This window comes from Podarcis erhardii, assembly GCF_964252035.2.
Source record: "Podarcis erhardii genome assembly, chromosome: 3".
In the NCBI taxonomy this organism is placed as follows: Eukaryota; Metazoa; Chordata; class Lepidosauria; order Squamata; family Lacertidae; genus Podarcis; species Podarcis erhardii.
Genome location: NC_138507.1, coordinates 106,571,992 through 106,585,448, shown reverse-complemented (window position 1 = coordinate 106,585,448; position 13,457 = coordinate 106,571,992). Strand labels below are relative to the sequence as shown.

The window sequence follows — 13,457 nt, the reverse complement described above, 5'->3', positions numbered from 1 at the left end:
ACATCCGTTCGGCGCCATTCCACCCTGCCACCAATGGCCAAGCAGAACGCATGGTGCGGACCACCAAGGACACCCTTCGCCGCATGACGCAAGGGGATTGGGAGTACCGCCTTGCCACATTCCTTCTAGCACAGCACAGCACCCCCAGCTCAACGACTGGCCGGAGCCCCGCTGAACTACTAATGGGTCGGCGCCTTGCAATCAGATTGGACCGCCTTCACCCCGATAGAGCTCAGGATGAGGTAGTGGTGGGGGAAGGCAGGAACCCCCGGACCTTCGAGGCCCAGGACCCAGTGTACGCAAAGAATTTTGGGGCAGGCCCTGCATGGGTACCTGCCACAGTCACCAGGGTCACGGGCCCCGTGTCGTACGAGGTGCTAACAGATGGGGGGCAATGCTGGCGCCGCCACTGCGACCAGATACGGCGACGATTCCCGGGAGAAAACCAGGAGGAGGAGGACAGGTCAGAGGAGTCCCAAGGGAACAGTGGGGCAGTGAGGCCCATAGAGCAGCAGGGGCAAGCAGGAGAGGCAGAATCAGTAAATACAGAGAGGACCCGCGAGGCCGAAAGGACACCGGAACCAGAACCACGACTGAGCGAGCCGGTTGCGCCAGACCAAACAGCCCCATCCTTGGAACACGAGCCAGAACCTGAACCCCGGACCAGGGAACACCCCAGGCCGCAACGCACACGTAGGCCACCGGCGTACCTTGAGGACTATGAATGCGACCTTCCGGGCAGGACTGGAACTTAGAGGGGAGGGGTGTTATGTACTGAGTTGAATAGGATCCAAACTGCAGCAGTCTGATTGGTCCTAGAACAATAGGCTCCAAAAGGCAGCAGTCTGATTGGTCCTAGAACAATAGGATTCAGAATGCAGCAGTCTGATTGGTCCTAGAACAATGCAGCAGTATGATTGGTTAGCAGGAACCACCCAATCATGCTCCAGATAGAAGTGAATCCACAACCTGATTGGCCTACAGTAGAATCCTGGAATTAGCCAATCATGTGCAGCCCATTGTGTAAATAATGTATATAAAGCAGATACTTTGAGGGGACATTCATTCATTCCTCCTCACCACTATGAGCTGAATAAAGAGCATGAAATCACCTTGCGACTCTGAGTATATTTCAGGTTGCCATCAATTTTGATTTTAATTAATTTTTATAATGTTTTTATAATGTTGCACTACTTTAGTGTTGTTAGCCGCCCTGAGCCCGGCTTCGGCTGGGGAGGGTGGGATATAAATAAATTTATTATTATTATTATTATTATTATTATTATTATTATTATTATTAAAACCTACTGTAGGTGGAGTTAAATGCTGCAAGTCCACGAGGCTATCAACTACCTATTCCTCGACCAAGTAATCAGCACACCTTATTTACTCTAAAACCTCAGTCAGTTCACAGTGCCAGAACAAGAGAAGGGGTTGCAAACACCTACGGAAAACACCCCCCTTTTTGTGAGTTTGACAGAGGCCTCTAAAGTGGGTGAAAATGTTTACAGGAGCACCACAATCGCATAGGCAATCAGGGTGATGTGTTGCTAGCACAGCCCAGTCGCTTGAGCAACAAAGACAGAACTTTCCTCCCTCTCATGAGTTTATTTTGAGGGCAAAGCACTGGTTTCCTTTCCCCCCACAACATTATCCATAGGCAAATCTGATTGGGTGATGTAGCAGTGATCCTATATGATCCTGCGCTGATTGGGGAACAGTCAGGGAACAAGAGATAGCTACTCTGCTTTCTGCAGAAAATTTTGAACGTCCTCTCAAAGCTCTTCTTTTGTCCCCAAAATGTTCATGGGTAAAGATTCATACACTGAATGTCAAAATACCGATATTTCCATCTGCAGCAAAAGTGTCATTATACCTCAGTTTGTAGGCTGAATTTTGAATTTCATTCATATATTTACTTTACATATGTTAGGCCATTCATATGCCGTTCTAGAACCAAGTTCTCTGCACGGCTTACAACAAGGAGAAAAGCTAATTTAAAATATATGCGACAAAGGGGGTCAACAGTAAATATAGAAAAACAAGCAGCAAATCTCATGCAACGAGAACAGCTCCTTCCCGTTCCTCACGTCTTTCCTTTAAGATCGTAATTGTCTTAATACCCAAAATCCGACTGGCTCATTGGAAGCCTGACTGCGATTAAATATTTACAGAAAGGCGCTATCAGGATTACTCACCAGTTGCGCCACTTCTGTTTACATGAGTCATGCAAGGCTCTTAAATTAGAGCCTCGGAGGAGTTCCTTTACTATATTTTTTAAAAAACTTGTCCTCAGAAGACCTTGTGGAAACTGTTCTGTGGTTCTGATCAGAAGTGGCAGCTGCTTTTTGGCCTTTGTGTTTACAGACATGCCAAGTGCTGGTGTGTGTGTGTTTTAATGTGATCTTGTTTTGGACTTAAATATATGTGCCTTCCTCACAAAAGGAAAACATGAAAAATCAGGACGTGACAGCAATAGTGTGTCGCTAGTGCCATCTACCGCTTAAAGGTGAAAATGCAATATATATTGCTCTTGATCCATTGCATTGACAACAACAAAAACCTCCTGGTTCTTAAACAGAACACAAGGACATTATGCATGAACATTAAATATTACTGATCTTTAATTATGAGCCATTCAGAGAGTTATACGCTTCTCATTCCTGCTTTACTACAAATAACATTAAGCGGTGGATCTCGAGAGGAAAACATGTGACAATTATGTGTTCATCTTATTGCACCCTGATCTTAGTGGGAAGAATGATAGATTACTCTGCATAAACTGGGGACATTTTCACATGTGATAGTAAGTGGACCAGTTTGGGTGTGGAGATGCCAGCTTCACATGCTCCTTCTCCTCCTCTGGCACATGCATCTGGTGTGCATCTGCTTCCTCTTTTAAACAAACCACAGTTTCCCATTTGTCTGAACATGCAGCACTGCAGCTTGCTTAAACTCTAGTGGGTTGTCAAGCCAGGCTCATGAACCATGGTTTAATTACGGCTTACTTTAGCTAGCTACAGTCCAAATGGACCACAGTCGTACAGCGTATGACACAGTGGAGAGCTCTCATATTTTGCTTCTTGCACACAAAACAGGAGGGAATGAATGAGCCTGAAACTTGCGAAGGATTGTGCAAAGGAAACAATGAGAACACCCACACCACCTCAAAATTTGCCTTGTAGGCTGCTGCTTTCTTATTTTATTTGCAGGAACCACCTGTTTCTACTGTTTCCCAAGTTTCTACTGACTTGGTAGCATGTCGGTCTTTCTGAAGCTAAGATCTGCTTTCCCCCTAACCAATAGTAATGCAAAAAGGTATTCTAAATCAGTTGCACATGGCACTGTGTCTTGTAATGTGCACTTGCCATATCATGTTTTTTAGTTTATCCTATTTTGCCCTGTCCTCTGTGCCAAAGCCACTGCCTTCAGTCCTCATTTTGTTTTCATTGTTGCTGCTGTTGATATCTGAGTGAAACTCTCTCTCCTTTCTCCTTTACCAGGGAGGAAGACCCCCCTTGCACCTTAAGTAGGAGGTGTGCCTGAGAATGCATTGTAAATTTTGTTGGTTAGTCAGGACCACAAGTTGGATTTTCCTTTATCTATCAAGGGAAAGCTAATGTTAGGACACATCAGGAGCTTTTATGGACTGCTTACGAAGTGTCCATGGGCAGGTTAAGTTTAAAAAGCAGCAGCAGCAACAAGACTCTAGATGCGAAGTAACAATAGGCCCAATGTGTGTTCCTGGTACAAAAGAATGCGAGAACATCTAACTGCATAGGTACTGAACCACAGAGTGCTATAATGCACAAAACAGATTTGGAAAATGTGGGATTTCAGGAGCGGCGCAGATGAGCTCTAAGAGTGTTCCTGTTCTGCTGTTTGAGCATATGTATGAATAGTTATTAATTTAGATTTAATTGCCCACACATCATCAGTCCCAAAGGGTATTCCAGAGCAGCTTTAAAATGAGTTTTAAAAAATACAATAATTTATAGAACAGAGTAGACAAAAGATCTAAAAAGGCCAGGCAAATAAAACGGTATTCATCTGGTGCAAGGGGATAATTTGTGTGTGAAGAGGTAATTTTAGCAGGTGTAGTTTATCATGCAATCGCCTCTTCTATATAACTATTAAGGGACGCGGGTAGCGCTGTGAGTAAAACCTCAGTGCCTAGGACTTGCCGATTGTATGGTCGGCGGTTCGAATCCCCACGGCGGGGTGAGCTCCCATCTTTCGGTCCCAGCTCCTGCCCACCTAGCAGTTCGAAATCACCCCTAAGTGCAAGTAGATAAATAGGTACCGCTTTATAGCGGGAAGGTAAACGGCGTTTCCGTGTGCTGCGCTGGTGCTGGTTCGCCAGAGCAGCTTCGTCACGCTGGCCACGTGACCCAGAAGTGTCTCCGGACAGCGCTGGCCCCCAGCCTCTTAAGTGAGATGGGCATACAACCCCAGAGTCGGACACGACTGGCCCGTACAGGGTACCTTTATATAACTATTAAAGATGCAGCAACCTAACTGGTATATTTAAAAAGTTGACATTAGAATCAATGCAGGTTACGCTGGGGAAATACCATCATCTTTGAGATTCTTGAAAGAGCCATCATGTCTTTTGGTTTTATTTTCACCATACTGTCACCTCTGATTAAACAGCATTTGCCACAGTACAGAAAGCCTACAAAGACACCATTTTTTCATAGGTGAAAGTGGTACAAATGTATATACCACAGCTAGGCCCATTCTCTTCAGACTACTGGTAACTTAAAATCTATGGAGAGAGAAAAAACACCTCTCTCCAACCTTAGGCAGTGGGGCTTGAAAGAAACGCAGTCAAAAACAAACAAACCCTGAACGTGCATTTCAGCCAATGAAAATTACACATTCGCATGAAAGATGCACAGAACAGGTTTTTGACTTCTTTCTTCGTGAGAGGAAAACACTTGAGGCTCTTTCTCACCCTTCATCTTTCGTCGCCTTTGCTTTCAACAGCAGGTGGCGCTGCTGCCAACGAGAATGGCAAAAAAGCATGATTCCGCCACAAAAAAGACGAAACATGAAAGTGTAAAAATATCTGATGCTGTGCCCATTTTAATAGCATTCTAAAAACAGACTTCTGGGTGTGACGCTAACCTTTTTTTAAGAAAAGAAAAGAAGAAAAGAAAAACTGGCATATTCATAGGAAGCTGCCTTATCTGTCAATCTAGCCCATTTTCTGAGTGATTGACAGAGGCTTTTCAGGCAGAGATCACCTGAACACTCATCCTTTTAACTAGAAATACCAGAGACTGAGGCTCAGAGCACGTACTCTACCACTGAGCTGTGGTTCCCCTCCCCCAACAAAACCACAAAACATGTAACACCACTGCTCAGTGCTTTGACTGGCAGCGACTCTCCAAGTTCTTTGTATTCTTATTTTTAGGACTTTTTAGAACTGTTAAGAACTTCTTAGAACTTTTATATAAGTTCATCATTACTTGGGCCTTCTCACACCACCAGGTCTGATAAGATGGTATCACGACTCCTTTGAGACACAATGGAGTGCACCTCCGGGGGTGAAGCCAAACCACAGTATTAGCAGAAGCAAAGTGCCCTCCCCAGGGCACACGCCTGGGCAGTGTGAGCGTGTATGGAGGTCCTGGGCTGCCCAGACAACAAGACCCCCCTCTTGGCCTTGTTGATGTCATCTAAAGATGGCATCTAAAGAGAGCCAGTGTGGTGTAGTGGTTAAGAGCGGTGGTCTCGTAATCTGGTGAACCAGGTTCGCTTCCCCGCTCCTTCATATGCAGCTGCTGGGTGACCTTGGGCTAGTCCCACTTCTCAGAAGTCTCTCAGCCTCACTCACCTCACAGAGTGTTTGTTGTGGGGGAAGAAGGGAAAGGAGAATGTTAGCCGCTTTGAGACTCCTTCAGGTAGTGATAAAGCGGGATATCAAATCCAAACTCTTCTTCTTCTTCTTCTTCTAAAGGAAAGCACAGCAATATGTTTGGCACCAGCTTGGCTGAAGGGTTTGCCAGAATGAGGCATACAAGGTGCCACCCAACCATCTTAGGGAGCCCATCGTTGTAATAAGAGATGGCCCACCAGAGGGCGCTTCGCCCATCAACGCTGGAGCCTGCCCTCATTTTCAGTCTGCAACCCCTATTGTCACGAAGAACTTTGGATCAGAAAGCAGTATTCTAGCAAGAAAGATTGTAGTTATATTATTGTTTCACCAAAAACATAAACAGATAAAAGTGGGGACGGGGAGAAGAGACAAGCAGAGGCTAGGTACTTCTCTCCTTTTCCTTTCAAGAGCTTCCTCCTTCAGGCTAACCAGTTTAAATGGCAACACTTTGTAAGCTCATGCGTATTTCCATTTGAAAGCGAAGGGTAGCATTTCATCCGGCTGACAAAGGTCAAGGTGTTTCACGAGTTAAACCTATGCACTCGGAAACAATGCCACCAAAAAACGTGTTTAGACTTTGCGGGGAGGCGGTGCTGAGGACTTCTTTTTGACAAGCAAATTCCTCCGTTTTTCCTGGTAGAAGATATGAGACAGGAAGCTAAAATAGGCTTCTGGTTAATCAAAGTCAAATGTTCCCACATTTTGAAGCGAAACAAAGCAAAAACAAAACCCTGTTCAGAGATGTGGAATGAATCACAGGTTAAAAGAAACAAAAAATGCAGTGTGTTCATTGACTTGCGTAAAGCCTCAGTTATGTAACTTCATCAATTTCAGGCAATATTTGTGTTGATAAATGCACACGATATTGTGCTACCATGGTGGGACTGGACTTCACAGCTGCCTTGTGGAAACTAATGCTTAGTTAACAAGTCCAAACATAATGTATAGTGTTATAAGAATTTTAAGGTCTTATATATGCAAAATAAAAGTTCATAGATGTACCAAGCAAGCACATACATAAATGTATAGACCACATGTCTGAGCCAAAACCACTTGCTAGTGATGAATAGCAAGGTTTTTAAACTTCTTTTAAACCCACAGTCCAGTTTACAAATGAGTAAGGAAAGTTATGAAAGAGCATAGGATTAACCCAGTGCTGTGGTTTACTATTACAGCAGTTGCTATTTGACTGACAAAATGATGGCACTTAAAACTGTGATGTAGCACAATGATTATGCAATCCCCAGAGTTGCTTTTTTTCTTCTTCTTAATTTTTGTATTTTCAAGGGGTGGAGGACTCTAAAGACAATTATTTTTTACAAGCTAGTGGTATGGTTTTGTAGGGGGCAAGGATCCTCTAAATTCCTGGGTGCCAGTTTCCCCCCTAATTCTGAAATTAGTAAATGTGAGTTTGATCAATGGATTTAGCAAGGCCTAAAAAAAAAAATAGGTCAAGCCAGCTTGGCTTAGAGAAGTGCCATCAAAGAACCTATTTTCCTCCCTAAATGAGTAAATCACTAAAAAAGAATGTGAAGGGAACCTTCTGGGAGCCCCATGGCAGAGGCCAAGTAGGCAGAACAACAGATGCAACTCTCACCTTTGCACAGGAGACCAGGAACGAAAGAACAGGGAAAGCCGCCTTACACTATTGGTCCATCTAGTTTAGCACTGCCTACACTGACGAGCAGCTGCTCTCCTGGGCTTCAGACAGGGAATGTTTCGCAGATTTACCTAGCGTTGTACAGAAAAATACTGCTCCCTTTCCCTTATGGGGTATCGAAGAGCCCGTATAGAGTCCTTATGTAGGTTCTCTATTGGTAGGAGAAAATAACAGAGGCCAACCAGAGAATATTGAGGAGCAAAGCAGCTAGTAAGCCTGATCTTTATTAAACTGTTGCAACAGGGTCCACCACTCACCCCTCGTTGGGAGGGAGGAGACTAGGGACCTAGAACAGGGGTAGGCAAACTAAGGCCCGGGGGCCGGATGCGGCCCAATTGCCTTCTCAATCCGGCCTGCGGACAGTCCAGGAATCAGTGTGTTTTTGCATGAGTAGAATGTGTCCTTTTATTTAAAATGCATCTCTGGGTTATTTGTGGGGCATAGGAATTTGTTCATTTCCCCCCCAATATAGTCCGGCCCCCCACATGGTCTGAGGGACGGTGGAGCAGCCCAGAGCTGAAAAAGGTTGCTGAAGCCTGACCTAGAACATTGGTGTGCAAGCTCTTATATAGACATTTGAAAGTTGCCTCCCCTGTAGCTCAAGACCACCCCCCCAAAACATCATGCATACATCACGGAAAGAGGTGGTCCCCAGCAGAAATATGAGTCTCCTGTCTGTCAGGATACCTGATAATACCTTATCTGATTGCCTTTTCTGGGTAGCCTAGCCATCCCTTTGACATGGTAGTTCCTGAATCTCTTACACATATTGATAGTTTGCTCAGCTTAACAGATACTCGCCAGACTGTATTTACAGGGAGGCGTAAGCCCCTACAAGTCCAAAGACAACTGGAAAGCTTTTCCCATTTCCGTCCTCCTTGCAGAGAAATATTTGAGGTCAATTTGGGAGAGTCAAAATGGCTTCAGGATTGTTCTCCTGTACTATTTCAGACACGTGGTTTATATTGGGAGCAGCCCAATCAGGCTCCAGGAGGGAAGCAGAATCAGCCAATCAGACGGGACCCAATGTGTAAATAACGTATATAAAGCCAGAAGTTTGGGGAGAAATTTATTCACTGTTTTACGAGCCGCAATAAAGAGCATGAAATCACTATGTGACGCTGAGTATATTTCAGGTGGTAAAGGAAGAATATCAACAAAAGAGATTGTGAACACATGAAGCTGCCAAATTGGTCTAGTCTCACACAGTCCTGATTTTTTTGATTGGCAGCACTGTAAGTAAAGACCTGCTACCCAAGCTGTGGATCTTTCCCCTTCAGGGTCAATCCAAAAATACTTGCTTATTTTTGTCATCTGGGCAGCCCAGGAGCTCCATACACACTGCCCAGACTTGCGCCCTGGGGAGGGCACTTGGGTGCTGCTTTGTCACCCCTGGGAGGCGGCCCTCAGATAGATGGATGCCAACAAAATTACACTTATTTAACAAAATGCAACAATGGGAAACAGCCTAGCTTGATGGCAAAACAGATGCTTTGTATGTAGAAGGTCTGGGGTTTAAACCCAGCATCTCCATCCAGATAGGGCTGGGTACTTAATAGTACTTAATAGTACTTAATAGAACCGCTAAGCAGTTTACAAAAAACAACAACAACAAAAAATCAAAATTGTCAGTAAAAGAACAGGTTAAAAAAAAACAACAGGTAATAATAATAATAATTTATTATTTATACCCCGCCCATCTGGCTGGGCCTCCCCAGCCACTCTGGGCGGCTACCATAAAAACCAAAAATACAGTAAAATAGCACACGTAAAAAACTTCCCTGAACAGAGCTGCCTTAAGATGTCTTCTGAATGTCAGGTAGTTGTTTATCGCTTTGACATCTGCTGGAAGGGCGTTCCACAGGGCGGGCGCCACTACCGAGAAGGCCCTCTGCCTGGTTCCCTGTAGCTTTGCTTCTCGCAGTGAGGGAACCACCAGAAGGCCCTCGGCGCTGGACCTCAGCGTCCGGGCTGAATGATGGGGGTGGAGACGCTCCTTCAGGTATACTGGACCGAGGCCGTTTAGGGCTTTAAAGGTCAGCACCAACACTTTGAATTGTGCTCGGAAACGTACTGGGAGCCAATGTAGGTTTTTCAAGACTGGTGTTATGTGGTCTCAGGTACAGTGGTACCTCGGGTTAAGTACTTAATTCGTTCCGGAGGTCCGTACTTAACCTGAAACTGTTCTTAACCTGAAGCACCACTTTAGCTAATGGGGCCTCCCACTGTCGCCGTGCCGCCGGAGAACGATTTCTGTTCTCATCCTGGAGCAAAGTTCTTAACCTGAAGCACTATTTCTGGGTTAGCGGAGTCTGTAACCTGAAGCGTATGTAACCTGAAGCATATGTAACCTGAGGTACCACTGTACTTTAAAAAAATTCAGAATGTAATTAGAATCAAGAATAAGCTAAAAACAGGCTAAAACAGAATCAGACATTTCATACTGACATGTTTAAAGGCCAAAGAAAAGATTCAAATGTTTATTGCTCTATTCATTCCTGCAATGCTTGCTACGCATCTTCCATTTCTAGAGAAGATGAAGACCTGAAGAGAGCTCTGTAACCATCTATGCTATGGGAAGCCCCTAGATTTTGCAACATCTGCCACAGGAAAGCCAAGTTCTTGCAAAAAAAAAAAAAAAAAAAAATTCAGGTGCATTGCATTTAATGCTCTGTTGTTGTCAGTTTGTTCTGCAATGCTCATTTTGCACAAGAGCCGGGGTCTGGCTTTGATGCAGACCATTCAGCTCTGGCAAATCTTGACTGACAGCAACACGAGAAAGGCCAGACATGAGAGCCAGCACTCTAGCTTGCTGGTGTTAGACTTGGATCAGGTTTGAGTTCCTGCTTGCCACAAAGCCAACAGATGGCAGTCAAATTCCTTCAGACTAGGCTACCTCATAGGGCTTTCATGAGGATAAAATGTGCACGAATGGCAGCCTGAAGTGATCTTGTTGGAGGAAGGCTTGGATACCTCGACCTCGGTCCAGTATACCTGAAGGAGCGTCTCCACCTCCATCGTTCTGTCCGGACACTGAGGTCCAGCGCCAACGGCCTTCTGGTGGTTCCCTCACTGCGAGAAGCCAAGCTACAGGGAACCAGGCAGAGAGCCTTCTCGGTAATGGCACCCACCCTGTGGAACGCCCTCCCATCAGGTGTCAAAGAGAAAAATAACTACCAAACTTTTAGAAGACATTTGAAGGCAGCCCTGTTTAGGGAAGCTTTTAATGTTTAATAGGTTATTGTATTTTAATATTCTGTTGGAAGCCACCCAGAGTAGCTGGGGAAACCCAGCCAGATGGGCAGGGTATAAATAATAAATTTATTATTATTATTATTATTATTATTATTATTATTATTATTATTATTATACAAATATGAAAAAACAGCAACGAACTAGGTCAATTACTCTCACTAAATACAGAAACTGGTTGGAAACCCAAGACACAATCCTCTGGGCCTCACTTCTCCATCTCTTATTTTTATTGATCACAGAACACCTGGAAAATGGCAATTGCTATTTTTAAACTTCCCATGTTGGCACCTGAACCTTCCGAATATTCTACCATCACATTCTGCCCACCCCAGTTGACAGTCTACTTAACATGTCTGCTCAGAAGTCACTCCCATTCAGTTTCATGGGGATTATTCCCAAATAAATGGCTTTAAGATTACAGTGTGTATTTCAGGGAAAAAGAATATAACTGAATCCAGCCATTCAGCTTTCAACGCCAAGTACCAACATTCTGTTGCCAAGACCAGAAATCAGAATAGCAGAGAGTGAGTCTATGCAGATAGGTGCAGGTTTAGTTCTCAAAGAAGGGGCTCCGTGCAGTTAGGTTTTATCCCCTCCCATCTCCTGTGATCAATGACAAACCTAGACAGCATCTTAAAAAGCAGAGACATCACCTTGCCAACAAAGGTCCGTATAGTAAAAGCTATGGTTTTCCCAGTAGTGATATATGGAAGTGAGAGCTGGACCATACAGAAGGCTGATCGCCTAATAAGCGATGCTTTTGAATTATGGTGCTAGAGGAGACTCTTGAGAGTCCCATAGACTGCAAGAAGATCAAACCTCTCCATTCTGAAGGAAATCAGCCCTGAGTGCTCACTGGAAGGACATATCGTGAAGCTGAGGCTCCAAGACTTTGGCACCTCATGAGAAGAGAAGACTCCCTGGAAAAGACCCTGATGTTGGGAAAGATGGAGGGCACAAGGAGAAGGGGACGACAGAGGACGAGATGGTTGGACAGTGTTCTCGAAGCTACCAGCATGAGTTTGACCAAACTGCGGGAGGCAGTGGAAGACAGGAGTGCCTGGCGTGCTCTGGTCCAGGGGGTCACAAAGAGTCGGACATGACTGAACGACTAAACAAAACAAACAAAAATCTCCTGTGATGCCCCAACATGGATCCTGCTACTTTCCTTCATATAAGTCCATGGCTTCCATTCATTCCTGGGGGAGGGGATAAAACACTGGCTGTTCCAGGCTGTTCCAATGACCTGTCCTCCCCTGGGGTGCCCAAAGTGCTTTGCGCCCCCGTAGAATAGACTTAAGTACAGTATATCCTCACCTGCCATGATGCGTTTGTCCAGGGATGTTTGTTGTCACTGCTTGAAAACGACAGATAACCTTCTATCCTTGCTAAAAAGCCTGGTTTCTCTCTAGCACAGAGGCTGCCCTTTCAGATACCGTATGTCTATCCTACCTTTAGTGCAGGTCCTCAAAAAGGCAATTTGCAGTTTTTAAAAAACAAAACCCAAACAACAAAACTTAACAAAAATCGGATAAAGTATCAATTACTGGTGGAGTAAACAGTGATTCTCTGCAGCTGCCTCGCGTTCTTAAAATTAGACAGCGCTAACAGGAATCGGGTTCCAGTTTTCTTCCTGAACGAACTCTGCCTCATTCAAGAACCTGTTGTCTATACTCCTTTACCTGAGACCTGCTGCCATGCCACATCCGCAAGCCCGCTTCCAAAGCGCTAAAACATTTCTGATCAGAAGTTACTAGTAGCCCTCCTGAATTATTTCCACTTTACTGAACAAGACCACATCACTGAGCTGAATGACTGATAAGTTTCCAAATTACGTCTGCAGACCAGGATAGGGCTGAATCAGAGTCTAATAATACCCGTTTCCAAAAACTCTGGCCCAAGGCTGGAGCATCTGGAGAAAGAAACGACCCAGAGAGCAGGTGCGTCATTTGCGCGGCGACTAGGGCTTTCCGATCAGGCATAGGCGTTTCCTGGCACGCTTGAGACCCGGGTGTTTCCTGCCTTCCCCAAAATGAGAGCAGGGGGCAGTTACAGAGCAGATCGGTGGAAGCTTTTAACACACAGCCCCCGTGATATTTGCAAACGAGGCTATAGGAGCTCCACGTCCAAAGCTGTGCAGCCCGCTGTTGCGCAAAGTGCAGTTTTGTAAGAAAGACGGATGAAGTTGCGTCTTACCAGCATAGCTTCCTGCCGAGGGGGGTTCCTTAGGTCTGTTTGGCCAGCCTGCTGAAGTTAGCTGTCGGGCTCCGTCCACGAGCCAAGCGCAGCTTCAAAACGATCTTTAAAATAACAGAGAAGCGGTACCATTATCTCCTCCAGCTCTTTCCACGCGCGCAGGAGCGAAGAGCGCACAGCTTCGCATTTGTAACGGGCGCCAGAAATGAAAGTCGCCTTGCTCGGCTCACATCATTGGTGCGGCGGGTCACGTTACCGGCTGGTTTCAAATTTTGTGTGACAGCTTGGAAAAAAGAAAAAGAAAAAACCCGAAAAAGGAAACAGGAAGCTTCTCTCTCGGATCTAATTATGACACGCTTGCGGTGCAAAGCTTTTCACTCATCGGGCTCCTTCCTCCAGCCCAGAAGCCTTGCATGCCAAATCACTCGGCGACTTTTGGGGTCCGGGGGGGGGGGCCCGGCT

The 13,457-nt window shown here is 45.2% G+C and overlaps 1 long non-coding RNA gene across 2 annotated transcripts in view; it reads right to left on the bottom strand.

The window, feature by feature from the left end:
* Positions 1-13,115, bottom strand: part of LOC309338052 — a 286,413-nt gene extending 273,298 nt beyond the window's left edge. For both annotated transcript variants that reach the window (XR_014154631.1, XR_014154632.1), the window contains exon 1: positions 12,996-13,115. This is a non-coding gene — a long non-coding RNA (uncharacterized lncRNA). The remainder of the gene's footprint in view (positions 1-12,995) is intronic.
* Positions 13,116-13,457: the final 342 nt, after the last annotated feature.